This window comes from Pan troglodytes, chromosome 15 (assembly GCF_028858775.2).
Source record: "Pan troglodytes isolate AG18354 chromosome 15, NHGRI_mPanTro3-v2.0_pri, whole genome shotgun sequence".
NCBI classification, from domain to species: Eukaryota; Metazoa; Chordata; class Mammalia; order Primates; family Hominidae; genus Pan; species Pan troglodytes.
In genome coordinates, this window is record NC_072413.2 from 85,627,821 (window position 1) to 85,653,989 (window position 26,169).

Below are 26,169 nucleotides of genomic sequence, written 5' to 3' on the forward strand. Positions count from 1 at the left end.
TGAATATCTCTTCTCCTTCTAATTTAGATGAAAACTTACGTGAGAAGGTCTGCAGAGCCAAACTGCATCAGGCATGGGCAGCACAGTGCTGATGGCCAGCTCATCTGATAATGCCAGTGGCATTCAACTTTGAATGCGTGCTGCCCGACGTGGTGCCCTGCAGCAGATTGTGACACTCGGCCGGGGGTCTGATTTGAAGTACCATGGCCCAAGCCAGCCTCATCTCTGCCTGCCCCTCCCACTGTACCTTTCCTCTGATTCCAGCCTCCACCCAAATTCAGAGAAAGGATAAAAGAAACCACACCAGAGAATCCGCAGTGGGTCTAAGTCAACGTAACATGCCATGACTCACTTTTTTTTTATCTCTAAATATATATGGAGAAAGCACAGACAATAAAAAGAAATCAACAGCACACATACTGAGAAAAGGGAAGGAACTCTTTTCACAAAACTCATTGACAAGCAGTGATAACCTACTTTTGGAGAACAAAGGTTCTGTGTTAAGCGCATTTGCTCACTTAATTTCACCAATTTATGTGCCTCTGTCATAACAATACCCTGCTGTTTCTAGAACACTTCCGATTACTGAACTGATATCTTCTGAAAGGTGAATCCACTCCCATTTCTTGAACACTTAGGGGGAGACCATTTCCTAACATTTGCTTCAAAGCCAAATGTCAGGCCCTGTCAATTGTTTTACATTTTGTTTCACTGCTGGACTCCAGATTTTGCATTTATCTATTATTGAACAATTCAATTTTAGGATCTAATTATGATGTCAAGAAGTAACTAGCCTAAACCCAGGTGAGAAAACCTAAGGCATAAAACAGTGCAACTTTCAGTCTCATCGTTGGATGAAATAGAGTAGCAGATGGAACCTGAGCTCCTCCAGTCCAGGGTACAAGGTTAACAAGAACTCTTCTGTAAGACTGGACACTGAGGAAGCCATTAGTTAGTTAATATCTGAACTAGAAGGAGATCAAGAAATAGAGTTCTAGCACAGGCCTGAAAATTGGATTGCCAGATTAAATACAGGATGTCCAGTTAAATTTGAATTTCAGATAAAATGACGAATAACTTTTGAGTTAAATAATCCTAGATATTACATGGGACATGCTTTATACTCAAAAAGTCATTCATTGTTTAACTAAAATTCAGATTTAACTGGGCATCTGTATTTTTAAATCTGGCAACCCTATCTGTTAAGAAGGAAAATGGGAAATATTTGGCCGTGTCTGAAATTGCTTTTGCAAAATATGACAGAGACAGTGGAAGACATCTCATTTCACGGACTCCATCTTGCTTCCATCCTCCAAGCTGTCCTTGTTCATTCCTGGGTGTAAGCTGAACTAACTTAAGGAGAAACTTAGTTTGTAGTTTACAGTTTAAACAAAGACAGTAACAGCCCTTTCCCAAAGCAGACTTCCTTCTTGCCTGGGGATTAGACCAACATTAGCCACAATATTAGAAATTATGGTTTAGGAGTCATGCAGCTGGAGGTTACAAGATTCTGACCCTCCATAAACTGCTCCTAAGATCAGTGCTTGAGATATTTTGCAGACCCTGCACTTGATGAATCAGTTGGCACCACCCGATCAATTAACTGCCTCATCTGATCTTGTGGTCCCCACTCAGGAACTGACTCAGGACAAGAAGACTGTTTCGACACCCTCTGATTTCATCCCTGACCAATCAGCATTCCTCGCTCACTGGCTTCTCCCACCCACCAAGTTATCCTTAAAAACTCTGCTCCCTGAATGCTCAGGGAGACTGATTTGAGGAATAAAAAAACTCCAGTCTCCTGCACAGCCGGCTTTGTGTGAATTACTCTTTCTCTATTACAATTCCCCCATCTTGATGAATCGGCTCTGTCTGGGCAGCAGGCAAGGTGAACGAACCCCTTGGGCAGTTATGTGTCAAGAAAAAGAGTCAAACTCTGTAAAATATTTGAAGAGATTTATTCTGAGCCAAATATGAATGACCACATCTGGTGACACAGCCCTCAGAAGGTCCTGAGGACATGTGCCCAAGGTGGTTGGACACAGCTTGGTTTTGTACATTTCAGGGAGGCATGAGACATCAAACAAATACATTTAAGAAATACATTGGTTTGGTCTAGAAAGACCAGACAACTCAAAGTGGAATGGGATGGTGGTGGGGAGGAGGCGGCTTCCAGGCTATAGAAACATTTAAACATTTTCTGGTTGACAATTGGTTGAGTTTGTCTAAAGACCTGGGTTCCATAGAAAAGAAATGTTCAGGTTAAGATAAAAGATTGTGCAGACCAAAGTTCTTTTGAAGTCTTACAGTGGCTGTTCTTAGGGGGAATAGATGACAAATGTTTCCTATTCAGACCTTTAAAAGGTGCTAAACTCTTACTTAATCTCTTTAGGATTGGGAGGGCCAGGAAGAAAAAGATATAGCTATGTTAATAGAGATTCTTTACAGATATAAATTTCCCCCCACAAAGGACACATTTGCAGGGCCGTTTCAAAATAAGACAAAGAAAGATGTTTTGGAGTAAAATATTTTGACCTTTTTTGTCACATAATGTTATGCCAGAGTCAGATTGGAAAGTCACAATATATGGGGTTAAATAAAACCCATCTGATGAGAATGTATGGTTTGTAAGGCATGACTCTCCAGACACCTTAGATAGGAATTTGGGCCAGATAAAAAAATCAGAGCTTTGTCCTCAGCAGTCATATTAAATACAACCATAGTAGACAGCTCCTCTGGTTCCTGCCCACAGCCTGGTTCTGCCACACATTTTTGTGCATGTTCTTGCTCTTTTCTTTCTAACCAAAATTTATCTTTGCACCATAGATCGGTCTCATCTATTCTGTTTCCCAACTTCTCATCAGAGACATTCCCCAAACTTAGGTTTCACATTAATATTCTACAAAAGTGTACCAGAGTTCTTTGGGGATTGCATATGCAAAATTGGGTTCAATGTGCTGTGTTCTTACTCATTTTCTTAGCTCATACTAAAAAGTGTGCATGCTATTTTTTAAATGCATTTCTGTATCAATTAGGAAGACATTCAGCTGCACTAAACAGACAACCCAACTTAAATAAACAGTAGTTTAGTTTCTCACATACCAAGAATTTTGGAGATAGATTGTTTACAGCATTGATTCAGTGGTTCAACAACATCAAGGTCAACTCTTTCGCTGTTCTCTCAGTCTTTCTTTTGTGATAGCAAGATGGCTGCTGAGCTCCACCCTTTACATTTACATTCCAGTGAGAAGAAGGAAGAGTAGTAAGAAAGCAAAAATTTTTCTAGGACCCACTCACCCAGGTCCAGGTCATGTGGATACTCTTAGCTACAAGGGAAATAACAAAAGAGACAACAGGATCTCATGATCATGACCTGAGGTTCTGGGTGTGTTACTGTCTGAATACAATCAAGATCCTCTTTATAGGAAAGAAGGTGAAATGAATATTGAGTAGGTAACCAAACATGCCACAATTCTTTATCTTTAAATATAGTTTTATCTTCATCCTATTGGAAATATTTGTTTCCCTTACAGTCCAGGATGTCCCAAGAATTTAAACATTGTAAAGGATGCCAACTACAAAGAAACCATTCCATTGTATTTTTGGGAGAGGATCAGTGCCTAGTAGACTGCAGAACTGACACAAAGTACTGAAGAAGTATTTGTTGCTGACTGAGGAGATGAATGAAAAAATGTAACTTGGATAAATAACAAAAGCAGAATTTTATTGTCATGACCTCCATTGTTGACCACAGTCTCTTAGTGATTACATTCTTAATTTAAAAGGCTTAATTTGGTTTTATTTTATCTGTATTTTATTCAGTAATACAGCTGACGCTTGAACAACACGGGATCTAAGGATGCCAAACCCCTGTACAGTTGAAAATCCAATTATAACTTTTCAATCCCCAAAAACTTTACTAAAAGCCTACTGTTGACCAGGCGCCTCAGTGATAACATAAACAGTCAATTAACACATATTTGTGTATTATATGTATGATAAACTAATTCTTACAATGAAGTAAGCTAGAGAAAAGAAAATATTATTAAGAATATCATCAGAAAGAGAAAATATATTTACTAATCATTCATTGGAAGTGGATCATCACAAAGATCTTCATTCTTGTCTTCACATAGAGTAGGATGAAGAGGAGGAGAAAGAGGAGGAGTCGGTCTTACTGTCTCGGGGGCAGCAGCAGCTGAAGAAAATCCACACATAAGTGAAACCATGCAGTTCAAATCCATGCTGTTCAAGGGTCAACAAGACATAAAACGTCCCTGTCATGCAATATGGGAGTTCAATATGCAAAGTATCCCCTTAGCTGGCTCCAGCTTGTTCCTTCCGCAGAGATAACCAGTGTCTCCTGTCTGAGATCTCACCACAGATCTGTGCACCACATCCATCCCTTTTTTTTCTTTTTGAGATAGAGTCACACTGTCACCCAGGCTGGAGTGCAGTGGCTCAATCTCAGCTCATTGCAACCTCCTCCTCCTTGGCTCAAGTGATTCTCCTGCCTCAGCCCCCCGAGTAGCTGGAATTACAGGCACATGCCACCACGCCCAGCTAGTTTTTGTATTTTTAGTAGAGACAAGGTTTCGCCATGTTGGCCAGGCTAGTGTGGAACTCCTAACCTCAGGTGATCCACCCACCTCAGCCTCTCAAAGTACTGGGATTACAGGTGTGAGCCACAGTGCCTGGCTCTTCCCATCATTTTTCTATACACTGGACACAAATGCACATGTTACTTCTGGTTTTCTTTTAAATAAAAATTCACATAAATGCAAATCACACCATACACATTGCTTTTTGTTTTGCTTAGTTTTACTTCACAATAAATCCTGAGATTTGTCCCAAGTCAGCATAGTATTTTATTTTAGACATCCCTAGTAGCAATACCTCACTTGCATCTAGCACTTAACAGTTAAGCCCTTTCACATATATTGTTTCATCAGACCTTCACTACAATGATCATTATCCACATCTTTCATAGATAAAAAAATCTGAGGGTCAGAGAGGTAGTAAAAGTCAGAAATAAATCCCAGATTCAGCCACTCCCACCCCAGTGCTCTATTTCAACAACGTGTCTGTGCCCACAAACTCTTACTAAATGTGCCTTATGGCCCCTTGACATATGTTCATCATTAAAACATTTTTGCTTGGGCAAGTTTCTGTAATCTTTCATATCCATGACCCCAAAAATATATGACCTCCTGATCTAAATTAATAGAAAGGAAGAGAGAGAAAAAAAAAGGTAGTGGAAAAAAGGAAAGGGACAAAGGAAGAGATGTCTGGCAGTAGCTTTAGGGGAATTTAAAACTATAAGGGGTTATTTCTAGTGATATTTTTTACATACAAAATTGTAAAAAGGAGCTGTGAGCAAATGTCCAAAAGTTTCACAGAGCTGAAGTACAATCCTTGAAATCAGCATGGAAAATTCAGTGCTTGAATCTGACCTGTGGTCAGAATGCTTGGCACATGAAAACACACACACACACACACACACACACACACACACACACACACACACGTGCTTCTAAAGAGAGAAAGTCTGTCCCAATTTCCCTCTGCCTCGTGTTCCTGACACATGGCTTTACATTAGCTCCAAGCCAAACCCCAAGTGAAAGCTGGCTCTACGTTCATGTAGCAGATTCGGATTTTCTCTAATCCTTAAAAGGCACTGTCACGTGTGCTTCAAAACATCATAAAAACAACTTGGATTGCCTCTTCCAAGGGGCAGAAGAGAAAATCAATACATTCTGATTTTCTCCTCCGTTAAACTCTCAATGACTGAAACAGCAGTGTAGCTGGGGAGAGTTTAGTAGCTCAACAACCACATACTAAATTCTTCTTCAAGATTATAGAGCCTTATTTAGGTGTCTATTGGCAGAGCTTTAGGGCTTTAATGGGTTCAAAACTGCACCAGTAATCAGCAAAAATAAATAGTGCACTCATGTACAACTCATGTAAGTATGACGATCATTATTTGTGGAACCATCTGGCATAATAGATTTCCTCGTAGCATGGGAACTAAATGATACAATGCCATTAAAGTTAATAAACATGACAGATTATTAAGTGAAATGGTGCCATGAAATTGGTGAGTAAGGATTTCAGAGGCACTTTGAATGTTTCTCAGCTAGAAGACAGACCACATACTAGGTAAGATGGATGGAAAATCTCAAGGATTCAGTCATCCCTACTCCCATGTCCAACCCACTGGCAAATCTCATAAGGTCAATTGTCAAAAATTCACCTGGGAATCATCAACATTTTTCTTTTTCTTTTTTTTTCTCACCCCTACCTTTATAAGGCCCATCTACTTTTTTCTGTTTCCACAGCCATGACCACAGTCCCTGCCATTACCACCTAAGACCTGGATCCCTGCAAGTCCTAGACTGGTTTATTTTCTTCCACTTCCTTTCAATGTACTCTTTACAAAGCAGATGTCATCTTATGTAAATGTAAATCCTGTCACTCATAGACTTAAAATCCTCCAATGTCTTTTTCATCTGTATTTGTTTTCTAGGGACTATCATAAAGTTCCACAAACTGGGTGGTTTTAAAGGACAAAAATGTATTGTCTTACAATTCTGGAGGCTAGAAGTCTGGAATCAAGGTGTTGGCAGGGCCACAGCCCCTCTGAAACCCACAGGGCAATCCCTCTCTGCCTCCTCTAGCTTCTGTGGTGTGCTAGCAATTTTTGGCATTCCTCGGCTCATAGAGGAATCTTTCTACTTCTCTAGCTTCAAATGGCATTGTGTCTGTGTCTTCGTTCATCTTCTATCTACGGTTGTCTGTCTCTGTGGCCAAATCTCCCCTTTTCGTAAGGACACCACGCCTTTTTATTAGGCCCACCCTAATGATGTCATTTTAACTCTATTATATTAATAAAGATGCTATTTCCAAATAAGATTACATTCTGATTCTGAGCCTCAGGACTTCAACATATCTTTTTGGGGGGAGACACATGCAACCCACAACATCAACCTAGAGCAAACCTGAAGAGCTCGCTTACTCAGTTAGCAAGGCCCTACCTGTCTGTTTCTCTAAGCTCACTTGGCCCTCACCACACTGGCCTCTTGACATTCCTCCAGCTTGAAGCTCTTGGCTGCCGCTACCTGGAAGGCACTTCCTCTGGGACGTGCTGCCCCCACTTACCATTAAGTGGTTCCTCACTTATTACTGCATCAGCAGAGGCATGTCCAGGTTTTATGGGGTCTGAAACTTATACACCTTTGGGAATCTTTTATGAAAAAGAGCACACGACTACACATAAAAACACATCTGCAGCCTTGGAAGGGGCGCAGGCACAAGAAGGTCCCTGAAGCCCATGGTTCATTCTCTTTGTGGTAAAATTGCTTCTGATCCTGGGAGGGGGCATCTTTGAGTACCTTGATCCAAAGAAGTCCCCACCATGTATTCTCTAGTTACCCTGCTTTATCTCCTTATCACACTTATCGTTAGCACTTATTAAATCTAAAATTATCTTAATAACATATCTATGTTTTTTACACGTTGTCTCCGCATGCCAAATTAGAATCTCTAAGAAAGGAAAAGCTTATTGATTTTTACCACTACAGCCTAGATCCTAGCACACAGTGTCTTGTATAGAGTTGGCACTGAGTGAATATGTATTGGATTCAGAAATGGATGAATGAGTGAATAATAATAGTGTCAATAATAACAATAAGTCCTGCAGCACTACTTTGTTTCAGGCACAGCCTGCCATTATCCCCCCATCTTACAGGTGAAGAACCTTCCCTGCTCCTAGGTTAGTAGAACTTACTCCCAGCTGGCTGCTGGTCAATGGCAAAGCCAGTATTTGCAGCTAGCACTCTGGATCTAGACTCCATGCTCTAAACCCTATACTATCCTGTGTAACATCAAGGAAGCTTGCTTGGCTGACTCAGTGTTCAGCTCCATGGTCCAGAGACAGAAGCAGGAGATTCCCATTTCATAGGGATGAGGATTTTAAAGAGAAGATCATGTAACTTGCCGTCCACACCACACACATAGAAAAGGGACTTTCGTCCCAGGGCTCTGAGAGAGCAATGGAGGCCATCCGAGGAGTTCAGCTCCACAAGGTCATCTCCACCTAACCTTGCCAGGCCAGACATTAAATTATGAGAGATCAAGTCCAATATGCAACCCAACAGGAACTTTCTGTGGCCTCCCCAAGGCTTCAGAATTATTATGGGACTTTTGCTATTATGATATGTGTGCCCCATCCTCTGAGTGGTATGTGTGTACACGCATACAGAAATGATAACAGCTGATGTGAAACATTCTTTAGGTGTGACCTCCTTTGCTGACCCATGGGACTTTAGTCACATCACTCTTTATCCATTGAGTTTTAGAAAGAGGAAAATATTTAGTTCTTAAATTTAAAAAGTAAAATCAATAAAGACTTTCAGATTCTTCCTGGCATAAAACAAACTCTCTTTGACTTCTCTCATTGATACACTCAACAGGCCCTGTGTGCTTTGGCTCTTGCTATCATAAATAAACCAAAAAGAGAAGTCCACAGAGGTCTCTTTTTTGAAGCATAGCAGTATCAGACGATCAACTTTATTGGAAATGAGTTGATGAGACAAGAGGGCAAAGTTGATGGGAGAAAAAGGAAAGTACATATTTTTAAGCAAAACTCCCCTGTATTATGAAATATCCCTATGGAGCCCTCCTTTGAAATAACCCAGCAGGTGACCATCCCATCCAGTACCACCTGCCCTGCTTGTTTTGCTCTGTTCTGTTTTGTAATCTTTCTTTAATCCATGATAACAACCCACAATCTCAGATAGCTGGAGGGGGGCATTCTCTCTCACCATCATCTAGGCCAAAGGATGAATTTTATTCCCAGAATAACTACATTCATAGAAGTGATACCAGAAAGATGAAGTGAAAAGCATGAACCCCAGTCAACCTCAGTTTTATATTTCCTGATGTTCTGATAAGAAGAAAACACCATTGGACAAGGAGAAAGACCTTTTTTTTTTTTTTTTTTTTAACAACAAGCAGTGGGGGAACAAGGGAAGACCACTTAAATCCTTTGCTCTTCCTTTGGTTAGAATTTCCCCCATTGCCTGAGATGTTTGTTATTTATCAAATAAAAATATTAACTAGGTCCCCACGCTTATACTCTGAATTTAGAATATATCATCAGAGAAGGTGCAGAAAGAAAGGAAGATTTTTTTGTCTTTTCAAATTGTGGTAATCAGTTCCTAGTGGTAAAGAAGGTTTTGCTTCATGTAGTAGGTTATTTCTTATTGTTGGAATAGAATTGTGCTTAAGGATACAAGATTCAATAATTTATTTTAGGCTTGACTTTTTCTTAGCTCACTGGAATCACAGCTGAGATTTGTGCACTGCCCAAGCTCAATAACTTGTTCCTCCCTGACCCAGAATCCATGGAGATTATAACAAAGGCCCCAGTCTAGGCCTTGAATATACACACCTTGGACTTTGGGCTACTGGTGTTGCAATGAATTCAATAGAAAACATTCTATTCTGAGAGCAGGGCTCAAATACTGCAAAGTGATTCCCTAGTAGGGTCATTCACATTATTCCTCATGCCACTGCACAGACTGTGTCACCTCAATGGGTTTTGATGGACATGGCCAACACATCTCTTTCAGATAAAGGTGGCACCCCTTCTTCTGCTATCAAAAGGACTTTACAATGCAGTAGTTTCTCATAAATTTAGGAGTGTAGGGTCCTTCTGCCCATGATTAAATTGGGCCCAAGGCAGGTCAACACACCTTTATAACCGTCAGGCCTAGAATGCTGTATCCAGATGCTCTGGCAGTACATCTTGCACAAAGTCGCTGCCGGTTAAACACCAAAGCAAAACAGCAGATGGTGCTTGGATTCACTACATTTCTCTTTGAAGCTCTCCAGATTCACAAGCTGATGGAATCATTCTCTATTTTGAAGAGTAGGGTCCTTGACGGCAGGGGCTTTTTGCTTGTCCTTATATTTCCAAATTCCAACAAGCAACACTTCAATAAATGTGTATGCATTCATTTATTTATTCATTCATTCAAAACATGTTCATTTAATTACTATTTTCCAGAATACAGTGGTGATCAAAACAGAGTCCTTGCTCTTCTAGAGTTTAAGAACCAATCTTGATGTCAACTGAAGATTTATATAAACTGGCTATTACAATCTGTCATAAGAATTCTGAAATAACATACACAGGGCAATGAATGAATGACTGACTAGATAAAGATTCAGACTCTTACTTTCCAAGGTCCAGACAGCCATTCTGTGGTGTGAATTGAAAAGGAAAGGGCTTGTGTTTTTAACAACTTCATTACTTCATTCCAAGGCACCAGAATACAGATGGACAATCCTCTTATTACATTAAATGCATACGCACGGCTTTTGTTCCAAAACTCTCCCAAACACAAACAGAGCTCTGACACCTCACTGATGTGATAGCTTATGAATATGAGGGGAGAACAACTATTAAATTTTCCATCAAATAATTTAATTTCTATTAAATCTATATCTTGACAAAGCCTCCACCAATACAAACTTTTTGCCAAATGGCTAAGAATATACTTTGGACATTTAATACAAAATGGACAGTTTCAAATAGCTTTACACATGTTGAAAGTTTAAAAAGTTGTTTGTTAAGTACTTTAGTTATAATTCGTTTAAAAATCCCATTATATTTGGTTACACAAGAGTGGCTTTAATACACTTAAAGATGCAGTACTCCTTAGCTGTGACATATTTATAGTCTGAAAATTAAAAGGTTTACAAAATAAGGCTATATTTTCTCAGTGTCAAACATCCCTCAATGAAGACAATTATTCAGTCTGCCTGTTTGTAATTAGGTATGAAATAATTTATGGTTATGAAGATAAGTGAGCAAAAATTTCTGGAATAACTGCATATTGTATTTTATTATTAAAAGATTTTCATAATCTTTCCAGGGTTTGAGGAGTCATAAATTGCCCAGATCGGATTTCCACTGGATTTCTCTTGGAATTAATAAGCATATGGATCTGATCTAAGACTGTGTGTCAAAAATATTGAAGAGAATGGCTTCACACAAAGCTGAAAATGAAATGAGATTGACATAGCTGACTTTGGTTTGGAGAACAAGAGCAAAGTGCTGCCTGTAGTCAACCCACAAAGACAGAGTCTGGCAGGTCTAAGGGACAAAGAACACCCTACTGGGGTCAGAAATGCAACCTAAGTCCCAATAACCCAGGGCTGGAGAGCTTTTCCTCTTCCACACTCCCTTCTTTTTGACAAATATTAAGAACACTTTCAGCATGTTATCTCTATGCCATAACTACACATTCTTGGGATATGTAGTTGGTTAAAAGCAAATTCAGTCTTTTTCCTCACTACTTCTGCCAGCAGAATCACCAAACACAGGATACATCAGCCTGTTTCTTCTATTTTTTTCCTTCAATTCAAAAGGAGTAGTGAAAGTATGGCACTACTACTGTTTTTATCAAAGCATTATTTTGTCTAATATGTTAGTCTTCATAACTTCTCAATTAATATCCATTTTTCCCCAAACTTAAGCAGATATTGTGTAATTCTCCTAATATTTTGTAGTTCCTGAAACTCCAAAAACGTTCTACGTAACTTACATTGTCTTTTCAAAGTTGAAATGAATTTAAGAAACTTTGTAGAACACATTTATGATGTTCCCAGAAATTTTTGCAATTTCCAATAGCTAGTCAAAAGCTGGAACACACAGTTTGACATAGTACAATCCCAACCCCTCATTGCCATGCTGTCCTGGAGAAAGCCTCTATTAAGCCTAAATAGAAAAATTGCCAAGCCAATTAAGTGTGAGTGAATCTGAACGGGCTACGTGGAGATAGCCTCTGAACAAATCATTTCTGCCAACTCACATTCAGTGAGTACTCACAGAGCGCTTGGCCCAAGGCCAGAGATGGAGATTTCACCAAATGTGAAGATGCAGTTACTAAACAGCAAATCTATTCAGTTGTCAGAGCAGAGCTGCCGGCTCTACCTCCTTTCACAAGTGACCCCTGACACTTTCAATTATGGGAGCTCACCAGCACTCTGCAATCAACTTTTCTAGGGGAAATATATCTTAACTTAAAACTCCAAAAAGTTTGAAACTAGGCTACCAGAACTAAAAGGATGCATTCTGAAATGCTTTGCAACAGCAATTTTTTTTAAGATTGTGTAGACTATGCTATCGACCAGGTGCACTGAGCTGAAGCTAAGTGAGGGTCAAAAGACAGAACAGGTGGCATGAGGCCACATCTAGCAGTCGGTCTGTAGTACATGACAGGAAGCAAAAGCCTCCTTGGTCTGATCAACTCCAAGAGACCATTTAGTATGATCTTAATTTATTCTTTCATTGATATTACAGGATAATGGTGAAGAACCAACCTATAAAAACAAGCACCCACAGTCTCCATGAATTTCTCCCACATAGGGGTGGCTTGCACATGTAAGGTACACAGGTATGGCTGTGGAACGAATGAAATATTATTGTCAGTCTCTGTGTTTCTTTGCTGAAGATTCTTTCTATTTGAGGATAACGTGCAAAAGCAAAACAGCAGAGGCATGAGGGAAAGAGGGAAAGTCAGGTAAATCCTAAGATAAAAGGAACCCAAAATATCATCTAGTCTAACTCCCTCTGCTATATAATAAACCTATCCACAATTACATTCATCAGGGTTTGTTTGAACATTTCCAAAGAAATGATACGTTAAAGAGTACACATTTACTTCTTCACAGAGTAGATCATTGCTTTGGTGGATAGCTCTAATTATTTTAAAGCTCCTTCTTATATGGAGCCTGATTTCTAACCTGTAATTTCTAACTGTGGTTCAAATTATGACCACTTAAAGCAGAATTTGTCAGCTTTCCTTCACAGGCTTTCAAATATTTGAAGGCAGCTGTGATGTCTTCCCCAAATTTTCCTTTACCTGAGCGAAATCATCCCATATCCTCCAACAAATCACTCAACCATTCAGTGTGGTTTCCACATCCTTCATTATCCTAGTAACCATCCAGATAGTTAATGACAGTCTCAAAATGCAGCACCCAAATCTGACATCCATACTCTACACATATTCCTATGGTACCGTGGCAACTGGCAGAAATTTCTTCATGCAGGGTTAATGTTATGAAACACCTTTTAAATTAGCCAAAGCAGGGGTCCACGTTTTCTGCTTGCTCTATGTCTTGTACTTAATTTACAGTGTGGGCCACTAGCCATTAGGGAGGTGTGGGGAATGTGATTGTTGCCAATAATTGACCATTCCCTGGTTCAGGAGATACATAAAATTCTAATGGAACCATTATTCTTACACCCACAGGATATATAACAAGAACAATAAAGTGATGCATTTGCAGTATCTGCTTTTATTAAAAAAAAAGATGCTTTATGAAAATATCCATCTCTATTTTATCTCGCATGATGATGTACAAACTAACTACCTCAAAATGAGATTCTTATGTTAAGTGTTAAGAGGGGAACATACATAGCCTTGCAGGCACACACTTTTCCAGAGCACACTAACTGCTAAAACATCTCATTAATGCATCACTGTCATAGAGCTAGATGACTTTGGGCATTGTAATACTGGCTTCCATGGCAACCTATTGTCCTTGCACATTTATTTGTTGAATTGTTTGTTGGCGCATGGAACTGTGCCATAACTAGAAAAGTAAGTGTTCAGTCACCAAGCAACTTTAGTGATCAGATCGCATAAGGCTCTTAAAGTTAGAGTGGTTTTATACCATGTACAGACACCTATAAGACATTTTTAATGTATTTCTTTTTTAAAAAAAGTTTAACAAATAAAATCGAACATATCCCAGGTGAACAATGTGATGATTTGATTACATATGCATTGTATCCTGATTATCACAGTCAAATTAATTAATATCCACCACCATCCATAGGTATACTCTGTATGTGCGTATATGTGTATAGTGAGGACACTTAAAATCTGCTATAGAATTTCAAGTAAACAATGCAGTATTATCAACTAGAGTCATCATGATGTACTTTAGATACCCAGAACTTATTTATCTTCCAGTATCTCCCTATTTTTCCCCACATCCCAGTCCCTGGCAGACACCACTCTCCTCTCTGCTTCTAAAGTTTGACGTTTTTAGATTCCACATATAAGTGATATCATACTGTATTTTTCTCTCTGTGTCTAGCTTATTTCACTTGTATAATGTCCTGCAGGCTCATCCATGTTGTCACAAATGGTAAGATCTCCTTCTTCTTATGAGAATAATATTCATATATATATCTTTACACACACACATACATATACCACATTTTTTAGTCCACTCATCTGTCAATGAACAGTTTGTTTCTGTATCTTCACTACTGTGAATAATACTGCAAGGAAGATGAGGGTGCAGATATCTCTTCAAAATGTTTATGTTATTTTTTGTGCACATATACCCAGAAGTGAGGACTCTAGATGCCAGTGCCTTGATCTTGGACTTTCCAGCCTCCAGAGCTGTGAGAAATAAATTTCTGTTCTTTTATAAATGACCCAGGCTATGGTATTCTGTGATAACCGCACAAAACAGACTAAGACAAATGACAATCACAACATGTGTTATAGTTACAAATAATAACTAATTATAGGTGATAAACAGTTATAGATAATAACAACTAACATCACTGAGGACTTACTACATTTCAGCTCCTTTTTCATACATTTAGAGCCATCAGTTCATTGTAATGTTGTGAGAAAAAAAATTTTTTAAATAAGAATCATTCATCTTTGGAAACTTTGTAAAAGGCATTCAATACACTTTATAACCTGAGCTTATGATTATGATTACCTGTGAATGGTTCAGTTTATAAAGATGATGTAGTGACACATGGTGTCATGCCCCTGAAATAAATGGTCTCACCATTCCACACACAAAATTTTGAACTAGTTCTGTTTTGTGTTTGTTCTGTCTTTCCCTAAGAAGGCCACTTCTTGGCACTCCTGGGGTCTCAATCTCTGCTTGTTCATTTATTTCTCTTCTCATATAAAGACTAAGGAGCCAGATAACTAAGACTAATAGAATTACAAAGCAAATGGGAAGGCTTCCAAGACAGTCCCTAAATCAAGTAAATGCATGAACGTTAATATCCGAACTTTTTAATATCTGTTCACAGACCAGGTACTTTTTTCTTCTTATTACTCTTCTTATTGGATATAGACACGAGCCAGGAGACCTGTGGATAAATAAGTGTTAAGTATTTTCTGCAGTATATCACTGCTTCTTTTTGATGACAGTCTTATTGCTGCAGACTTGGCAATCTTATTAAATAATCATCTTCAAGTGAAAGCGCTATTGAGATACTGCATTTGATGCAAAGAGTTAAACTCCTAGCCACTCTCACTGCTATTCAAAAAACCCATTGGTATTTTTCAAGGTTAGCATTTCTCAAATTCTTTTGACATTGAGAATTTTTAGTTACAATTTTTGACACAATGATGAACTGATGCTTATCAACTACAATGTGCACTTACAGTGAATAGCAGAAATTATTTTTAATTTCTGATAGTGTGAAATTTAAAAATAGAAATTAAATTACTTTATAAGATAATACAAACTGTATTATTCTGTTCTCACACTGCTAATAAAGACATACCCAAAACTGGGTAATTTATAAAGGAAAGATGTTTTGTTTTGAGATGGAGTCTCACTCTATTGCCCAGGTTGGAGTGCAGTGGTGCAATCTCGGCTCACTGCAACCTCTGCCTCCTAGGTTCAAGTGATTCTCCTGCCTCAGCCTCCTGAGTAACTGGGATCATAGGCACGCACCACCTTGCCCGGCTAATTTTTGTATTTTAGTAGAGACAGGGTTTCACCATGTTGGCCAGGCTGGTCTCAAACTGCTGACCTCATCATCTGTCTGCCTCGGCCTCCCAAAGTGCTGGGATTAGGAAAGAGGTTTAATTGACTCACAGTTCCACATGGCTGAGGCGGCCTCACAATCATGGAAGAAAGCAAAGGAGAAGCAAAGTCATGTCTTATGTGGCAGCAGGCAGAAGAGTATGTGTAGGGGAACTCGCCTTTATAAATCCATCAAAGTTCATGAGACTTACTCATTATCATGAGAACAGCACAGGAAAAATCTGCCCCCATGATTCAATTACCTCGCACCGGGTCCCTCCCATGACATGTGGGAATTATGGGAGCTACAATTCAAGATGAGATTTGGGTGGGGACATAGCCAAGCCATATCACAAGCATATGTTGAAATTATAAGACAAACAACTACCTTGAATAGATGGCATCCATCAGCTTAACCAGTAGCAGCTAAATTTTGCTTAGGCAGCATTGAGTAGCTTAAATATCTTGCATAAATCCATCAGATAATTTCTCAGGCAACTCTTTTTTTGGATCTGACACATCATTCTTTAATGGATGATTGTAGCTTAAAAAGAACTATCATATATTGTGTGGGGTAAATATTGCCAATCATAACCCTAAAGTAAACACCCCAGGGTGGTCCCCAATGAGTCACTCTATGTATAATCCCATGCCCTTGAGTGCTGATGGAACCTGTGACTTGCTTCTAACCAATCTGACAAGAGTGAAGGGACTTTGAAGAAGCCATTAGGTGCACAATCAGTCAATTTTGAGTTAATAAAAAAGGAGATTATTCTGAATGGGCCTGACATAATTAGGTGATCCCTTTAAAAGTGGGTCCACACCTTCCCTGAAGTTAAAGATTCAAAGTAGCAGAGACACTTTCTCTGTTGCTAGCTTGAAGAAGCAAGAGGTTATGAACTCTATAACCCCAGGCAAATACATTTTGCCAGCAACCTGAAAGATCTTGGAAGTAGGTCCTTTCCTAGTTGAGACTTCAGATGAGTTTGAAACCCAGTTGACACCTTGATTTCAGCCTTGTGAGAAACTGGGCAGAAAACCGAACTCAAGTATTCCCAGACTTCTGACTCATAGAAGCCATGAGATAATAAATGGATAATTGGCTTAGGCCACTAAGTTGGTGACGATATGTTGTAGAGCAAGAGAAAATGAGCACATTATCAGATAGTGATTCCCTTTTTGTGGTGCAATCTGTATTTGTAGTTGAGAACATTGCTGCACAGCTAAAAACTGCTTTTACCAGACTTATCTGAAGTGAAATGTGGCTATGTGACTAAGTTCTGACCAGTGAAACTTAAGTGTAAATAATGTTGAGATATTCTAGAAGCACTTTTTAGTGAGAGTATATACTTGATATGGTTTGGCTCTGTCTCCCCATCTAAATCTCATGTGGAATTTTAATCCCCATGTGTCAGGGGAGCGACCTGGTGGGAGGTGACTGGATCACAGGGAGATTTCCCCTATCCTGTTCTCATGACAGTGAGTGAGTTCTCACGAGATTCAATGGTTTATAATGTGGCACTTCCCCCTTCTCTCTCTCCTGCCACCCTGTAAGACATGCCTTGTTTCCCCATTGCCTTCTGCCATGATTGTAAGTTTCCTAAGGCTTTCCCAGCCCTGGAGAACTGTAAATCCATTAAACCTCTTTTTTATAAATTACCCAGTCTCATGTAGTTATTTATAGCAATGTGAAAATGAACTAATACATAAAACTGGTACCAGGAGAGTGGGGAACTGCTATACCTGAAAATGTGGAAGCAAATTTGGAACTGGGTAATGGGCAGAGGTTGGAACAGTTTAGAGGCCTCAGAATAAGAGAGGAAGATGAGGGAATGTTTAGAACTTCTTAGAGACCTGTTGAATGGTTGTAACCAGAATGCTGATAGTCATGTGGACAATGAAGTCCAGGCTGAGGTGGTCTCAGATAGAGATGAGGAACTTAATGGGAATAGTTCCAATAGCAAGTCACTCTTGCTATGCTTTAGCAAAGAGACTAGTGGCATTTTGCCCCTGCCCTAGAGATCTGTGGAGCTTTGAACATGAAAGAGATGATTTAGGGTATCTAGCAGAAGAAATTTCTAAGCAGCAAAGCATTGAAGATGTGACCTGGCTGTTTCCAAAAGTGTACAGTCATATAAGTTCACAAAGAGATGGTCCAAAATTAGAACTTATGTTTAAAAGGGTAGCAGAGCATAAAAGTTTGGAAAATTTACAGCCTGAACATGTGGTAGAAAAGAAAAATCCATTTTCTGGGGAGAAATTCAAGGCTGCATAAATTTGCACAAGTAAAGAGGAGCCAAATGTTAACAGCTGTAACAATGGAAAAATGTCTCTAGGGCATGTCAGAGAGCTTGGCACCACCCCCTCTTGTAACAGGCCCAGAGGCCTAGGAGGGAAAAATTGGTTTCCTGGGCCAGGCCCAGGGCCCTCTGCTCTGTACAGCCTCCTGAAATGGTGCCCTGTGTCCCAGAAGCTCCAGTTCCTGCTCTGGCTAAAAGGGGCCAAGGTACAGTTCAGGCCACTGCTTCAAAGGGTACAAGCCCCAAGCCTTTGTGGCTTCTACATGGTGTTAGGCCTGCAGGTGCACAGAAGGCAAGAGTTTGGAGCCTTTGCCTAGATTTCAGAGGATGTACGGGAACACCTGGATGTCCAGGCAGAAGTCTGTTGCATGAGCGGAGCCCTCATGGAGAACCTCTACGAAGTCAGTGTAGAGGGGAAATGTGGGGTTGGAGCTGCCACACAGAGTTCACACTGGGGCACTGCCTATTGGAGCTGTGAGAAGACAGCCATTGTCCTCCAGACCCCAGAATGATAGATCTGCTGACAGATTGCATTGTGTGCCTGCAAAAGCCACAGTTGTTCAACTCCAGACTGTGAAAGCAGCCACAGGGCCTGAACCCTGCAGAGCCACAGGAGTGGAGATTTCCAAGGCCTTGGGAGCCTAACTCTTGCTTCAGCGTGTCCTGGATTTGAGACATGAAGTCAAAGGAGATTATTTTGGAGTCTTAAGATTTAGTAACTGCCCTGCTGGCTTTCTGACTTGCATGGGGCCTATATCCCCTTCGTTTTGTCCAATTTCTCCCATTTGGAATGGAAGCATTTACCCAATGCCTGTAGCCCCATTGTATCTTGAAAGTAATTTACTTGCTTTTGATTTTACAGGCTCATGGGTGGTAGGGATCTGCCTTGTCTCAGATGCAACTTTGCACTTGGACTTTGGGGTTAATGCTGGAATGAGTTAAGACTTTGGGGGACTGTTGGGAAGGTATGATCAAGTTTTGAAAAGTGGGAAGACCATGAGTTTTGGGAGAGACCAGGGGTGAAATGATATGGTTTGGCTCCGTGTCTCCACCCAAATCTCATGTGGAGTTGTAATCCTCATCTGTCAGGGGAGGGACCTGATGGGAGGTGATTAGACCATGGGGGCAGACTTCCCTCTTGCTGTTCTCACGATAGTGAGTGAGTTCTCACGAGATGTGATGATTTAAAAGTGTGGCACTTCTCCCCCCTCTCTCTCTCCTGCCACCATGTAAGACGTGCCTTGCTTCCCCTTTGCCTTCTGCTGTGATTGTAAATTTCCTGAGGCCTCTCCAGCCATGCATAACTGTGAGTCAATTAAATCTCTTTTCTTTATAAATTACCCATTCTCAGGTAGTTCTTTACAGCAGTGTGAAAATGGACTAATACAATACCCTTCTTCCCTTCATTCTGCAGTATGAAATAAGATTTTGATGGCTGGATATTCAGCGGCCATCTGGGACCATGAGTATTGAATCTCCATGCTAGGTGGAAAGGTAAGCTGGATCATAGGTGATTTCATAGAGTTACTATAGCAGCACTGGAATACCACCTATAGGCTTCTTTTATGTAATAGAGAAACAAATTTCTGTTTAAGCCATTGTTCTCGGAATCTGTGTTACTCTTGGCAGAATCTAAATCCGGTATATTTTACTTAAAAATATATACCTATATTTGAAATAAATTAATGTAAGTATTAAATAAAATGATGTGGTTTGTTTGTTTGGGTTCAACTATTAGCAGCATCTTTCAGAGAACTAGGATATGCAGCATGCTGGTCCAAATATTAACACTGACTAATACTGCTGGTGGAAATGAGATACCACATTAAGAAGCAATCAAGAGTCAAATATGTAAAAGAAGTTGTACATGAAGGTACACAAGTTGGCCCTTGTATTCAAAATATTAAAACACCCTATTTTGTTTGTAACTGAAAACAGTTATTTAAAAACAGTAGTGCATTTGCACAATTGAGTCCAGCTCTTTTTTAAGTACAACAGAGCAATATTAGGCAGATGAGACTTGGTGACCACAAATGAGTGTGGTACCGGGGCTCTAAGGGAAGAAGCAGATGTCCAAAATCATCATTCTGCCTGAAAGTTTACCAGTCAGATTGCTATCCTTTCATTTTAAGGTTTCTGCTCCTTGTTAATTGCAAATATCCATGGCACAGGTACTACTGTGAGTGTGCTTGCTACAAACAAGTAGGTGGGAATAGATGAGTAAAAGATGGGGGGAAAGGCACAGTGGTCCTTGGCAAGGACATTCAAGCTCACAGGTTCATGTTGGTGACCACAAAGGGGAAAGGAGAGTCTCCAAATATAAATAGAGTGCAATTCACAAATGTTTACTAAGCTGTGAATCCTTTCAATAAATGATTAATCGATAAGTCGCAGGCCCTGAAGATACAATGGTAAACAATAAAGACCCACGATAATTTTGCCTATATCAGAGATGAGACACCATGCCACCCACAATTTCCAGGCTGATGCCATTTAGGTTATTGAATTTGAAAGCAAGATGCATGTTAGTACCTCTTTAGATTTCAAAAATCTGGATTTCAAAAGTAAGTCCTCAAATTGTTAATCAGTTGATTAGTTAATTCAGTCAAAAATATTCAAACTATTTTATGTCTCAGAATAGACAGGATATTTAAAGTGTAATACATAAATTATATCAATACTGGGGGGATTGCTAAGGTTGTCCACATGTGCCAGCAAAATCATCTATTTCTGGTCTTTAGTCAAGTCTAAGAAAGTTCATACTGACATATTAGGAGGAAATTATTATACCTGCTTATACTGAAAAAGAAAATTCAACCATAAATATTGCAATACTATAAGATGCTATAATGTTCTGCAAAACAATCTGTTGCACATTTCTACTTGGAAGGTAGCATATTTCATGATTATGCACATCCATGACAGAGATAAGCATTTATATGGTAATAACTGCAATATGGGCAGCTACAGCCTTTCACTATAAGCCATGAGCCTTTTCATCAGAAAAAGCCACTGGGGCACAATTTATCACCAGAAAGCGTGTTTGGCTGGCTTAGATGTTCAGAAAAAATAAATATTTTCTTCAATGCACATGTCTTAAGTAGTAGCAGGAGCATGGTTTGTACCTTTACATAAAAAAAAACAAAATGAATGCCAGTGTTTAGGTAGTCAGACAAATAAATATACAAAAAAAAGGAGTAACAAGTTTCCTCTTCTACGCCCATACCTCAGTCAACACAGAGTCCCATGTGCAAGTGGTACAAATGCCACCATAAAGAGTCAGTGACTATAGAAAGGGACTGAAGTGCTTATTTAAAATCTTGCTATCATAGGATTAAGAGAAACCTGGGTCTAGGACTGAGAACTCAGTAGTGTAGAACAGAAGAGGAAACAGTCATCTGTGATGACATCAATAATTGTTTATAATAACTCCACTGACATCAACAGTTGTTCTGATAATAATTCTGGTGGCTAATATTTATTGAATGCTTATTAAATGGACTAATTATCCTTCTGGGGGCTTTACGTATATTTTCTCATTGAATTCTGAAACATATACTATCACTTCAGGGCTCCTATTAACCCATTTTTTTTAACAGCTGGTTAAATATAGGTTTAGAGATATGGTGACTTATCCAAAATCACAAAGTGGCAGATTTGAGTTTTGGACCTAATTGTGCTTGACTCCAATGCCTATGGGCTTGTCACAAAGTGGTGGAGAGAAGGCCATTATCTTCCAGTGGAGCCTCCCTGATGCCCAGGCTGGTGACCAGAGGGTAAATGCAATACCTTCTGGACAGTGGCGATATGCTGGCATCCCAGGGAGTAGGATTATATGAGAGACATGGCTGGCTCAAATGCCCATGTAAACCTCAAAAGCAGATTAGGGATGAAAAGATTAAGTGAATATTTCCTGAGCATAGATGAGAAGTGTGAAGCAGGTTCACTGTGCACTGGTTACCAGCTTGTGTCAGTCTGCTGAGACAGGCCCCACTTAAGCACAAGTTACATGAAATGGATATATGATTTACATATGGGAACAATAGACAAAGGACAACAGAAGCCTAGAACTCATTGCAAGTTGGCCCCCCAAGGCTCAGGAAATTGGCCTGGGGTGAATGGAATCTCCTCATCTGCATGTACTTCACTTACACTGCAGCTGAAGGACCTCAGAATGTAGCCTGCCCTCGGTTATATATCCCAGGGACAACGTGACAGGCTGGGCTAAAGCACCAAAGAACATCCTATTTCTTTTTTTTTTTTTTCTTTTTTTTTTTTTTTTTTAATTATACTTTAAGTTTTAGGGTACATGTGCACATTGTGCAGGTTAGTTACATATGTATACATGTGCCATGCTGGTGCACTGCACCCACTAACTCGTCATCTAGCATTAGGTATATCTCCCAATGCTATCCCTCCCCCCTCCCCCCTCCCCACCACAGTCCCCATATGGAACCAGAACAACCTATTTCTAGGGAGAAATGGAGCAGACCCTGAGCTGTTCTGGTTAGTTCCTGCCTGTCTCAGGCTGTTGCATTCTCAGCACAATCTATAGTTATTCCTGAGAACTACAAGCAAGATTGAAGAGGGAACAGGACCAGTCCAAGGCCATCCAGAGAACTGCGTGACAAGGAACTCCTGGGAATTTTGGCAGCTGGTGGGTGGGTGGAAGAGGGAAGCTGAGGAGGGGGTCCTTGAGGTCCTGCAGCTGTGCAGGTGGGGGCTAAAGGGATGGCAAAATTGAGATAATGTAGCCGCATGGCTACCAAAATAAGGATGTTCATATTTATCAAGTGATCCAGTAAAACCATCTGGAGCTTCAGCTGTGTGCTCGTGCCCTTCGCACTGGAGAGAAGACAAAAGCACCTTTTTATTCCTACCCTCAAATAGTTCTCTACCTCTGTGTGTGTGTGTGTATGTGTGTGTGTGTGTGTGAGAGAGAGAGAGAGAGATGTGCAATTGACTATAATGTATGACACAGAGGCATCACTAGAGTCAAAGGCCACTTTACATCTTAAGCCATCCATTCTGGAGGCATTAGAGACATTGCCAAAAGTGAGGGTGACTATGTACATCATTTTGGTAATTAGGAAAAAAATGTGCTATGAAAAAATAGTATGTCATTTTTACCTCCATTTTCAAGCTCTGATTTGGGGTTTTCCTCTTATTTTTATCCAGTGTGTTTCCTGCTTCCCGTTAATGCCCACGCAGGAGACTTACTGCTTTCTGGCAAGAAGAGGGTAAGCACTGTACCTATAATCTGCATTATTAGGTTCTGTCAACTGACCCCCTAATTTCAGAAGTTAAATAAAATATAGATTTTTTGTTGTTGTTGTTGTTTATGAAAGTGACAACTCAGGTGTCTCTGGTTTGTTGGTTTTCCTGAGCAGCTCCACTCCAAGGGGTGGCTCAAGGACAAGGTTCCTTCCAACATGGCACCACTTCTTCTCCAGATTAGTGCCATGCAAACTTTCATTCACAGGCCAGTGCCAGTCCATGGCTTGGATTAGCCCAGGAGCCGCTTATGAATGGTCTCAATGAGGGAAATACGGAAATTGAGGGAGAACATATGGAAACTTTAGAAACTGGCCATTGCTGCAATATTCAAGTTCATGGTGAGTGGATTTTTCTCACTCAACAGAGTATAGACCATTTTGGTTGTGGTCAAACTCACCCAGCACATGTGGCTTCCTAGTGGATTGGAAATTTAAGAAAACATAAATAAAAGATTGACAGCTAGAAAAACCTACACTCTGTATCCTCAGAATCCTCATGATTTCACTGGCAGATTGGAGAAAGAGAACGGTAAGCTGCCCATGAGAAGGTTTTCTATTACCCACCTGGCAGGGCCCATGTTACTTCTGCCCATTCCGTTGGCCACAACTCTGTTACATGGTTGCATCTATTTGCATGGGAGACTGGGGCATAATCTGATTGAATGTCCAGTAAGAAAATGGAAAGAAGTTGGCAGTCATCCATCCTCACTAAACCTATTGCTGCATTTGCTACCGGTTTCTGTTGACCAAATAATGCAAGCATGAAAATGAGTGATAGTTCTATGACTTCCTAGCCAGAATCTTAGCACTTTGAGTGTTCTTGATGGAGCTGCCCCAACAGAGACTTTAAATCAGGACTGATTCCTGTCTCATTCCTAACTCACCTTCTCTATTTTCTTAATTTTGAGCGCTCGAAAACCTTCCAATAAACACCCTTCTGCTTAAGTTAGCCAGGATTAAGTTCTTTGTTAGGAATTTTTAAAAATCCCAAAGCTAATACAGGAGAAGTGGGAGGTAAGTAGGGAGAAAGAAAAAGGGAGAGAGGATGGAGAGAATGGCATCTAGCTAGGAAGATTCTTTAAATAAACATATTATGACCCACTTACTTTGATTCAGAACTGCCATTTGAACAGTCAGTTCTATAGGTCATGGACGATTCTTTACCTTAAGACGACGAGTTCTACAGTACCTCAATCACTCATGCATCTCACTGAACAAATCAATTGCATTGATTATGCTAAAAGGTGTAAGTTGCTTTGACATGCACAAATAGGACAGAATGTCTGAAAGGCAAATCATTTTATCCAAATCAAGGTTTTTGCATAATTTATGCTTAGCGACATTCTTTACCAGAGGGACTTTCATGGTCTAACCAAAAAAATAAGCCTCGAATCAGATATATATATATATATATATATATATATATATAATATTTTAATGTAAATTCTCCCAGAATGGTAATGGTAACCTGGAGTATAAAGGGGCAGTGGCTTAACAAGAAGAAAGTTTTCCAGAACGAGGGGAGACTCAGCCACCGTATTACGTCAGCAGCCCTGGTGAACCCCAGTGATGTTTTGTTTTATTTTACTTCATGCTCAATTTGCCATCTATAGCCCCACTCTGTGTAGAGGAGCACATTGACTGGGCTCTCTGCCCTATTTTAGCACTCCTCAGACCTCTCTGAAAATAATGCTGCTTTCAGACAAAGTCCAAAGTTCTAGGTGATTTCTTTCTTTCTCTGCTCCACAATCTGGTGCTGACCAACACCTTTCTCTGGATCTCCAGTTCAGTGGGTGGAAAACCCAGCAAAAAATGATCATCTGGATTCTAGAAGCACACACGGGTGAGTCTTACAGGACTTGGATGACAGCAAAGGCACATTGGCTGATTTTCATATCTGAGTAAAGAGATTTCTCAAGAGCTGTGTTCATGTTGTTGTCCCATATTTAGCTCTACTGAGTCATTTCTTGGTGCTTTTAATGTAAGAGATTTTTAGCACATTTCTCTTCTAGTGGGGCTACTAGCCTTTGCACTCACTCTCATTTGCTAAATGTCAGGGATTATTAGCTGGAGGCCTGCAGGTAGGAGGTAGTCTAGAGAGGTGCTTCACTTGTTCTATGCAATGTTTTCTTAAAAATTAACTTAGAGGCCGGACGCAGTGGTTCACACCTGTGATCCCGGCACTTGGGGAGGCTGAGGCGGTTGGATCACGATGTCAGGAGTCCAAAACCAGCCTGACCAATATGGTGAAACCCCATCTCTACTAAAAATACAAAAATTAGAGGGGCGTGGTGGCGCACGCCCGTAGTCCCAGCTACTCAGGAGGCTGAGGCAGGAGAATCGCTTGAACCCAGGAGGCAGAGGTTGCAATGAGCCGAGATCATGCCACTGCACTCCAGCCTGGGTGACACAGTAGATTCCATCTAAAAAAAAAATGTAACTTAGATTCCAATGTTTTTAAATTGGGAATATTTCACGTAGATATCTGATTTCTGGAATCACTAGTGGATTTGGCAATACTGGGTTTGCATTAAAGCATTCTCACATGCTTTCACCAGCCAGAGCCTTAGAAAGAGCACACTTTAGGCAATGTGTGCAAGTTCCAGTTTACCAAAACACTCAGCATCCCCTGCAGTCTTTCTCTAAATCCAGGAATTTGAGAAAAGGCAGACGGCATCTGGGCAGTCTGAGTAAGCCCTAAGATAGGCAGGTCTGACTTCATG

The 26,169-nt window shown here is 40.1% G+C and overlaps 2 long non-coding RNA genes across 2 annotated transcripts in view; both read right to left on the minus strand.

The window, feature by feature from the left end:
* LOC107968323 (uncharacterized) overlaps nucleotides 1-26,169 on the minus strand; it is a 245,353-nt gene that overhangs the window by 59,307 nt on the left and 159,877 nt on the right. The window lies entirely within an intron of this gene.
* LOC112205365 (uncharacterized) lies at nucleotides 3,056-24,174 on the minus strand. The gene is made up of 3 exons (XR_002939253.3): nucleotides 24,011-24,174; nucleotides 4,081-4,198; nucleotides 3,056-3,326 (listed from the first exon to the last, which is right to left on the minus strand). It is a non-coding gene; the product is annotated as an uncharacterized LOC112205365 (long non-coding RNA).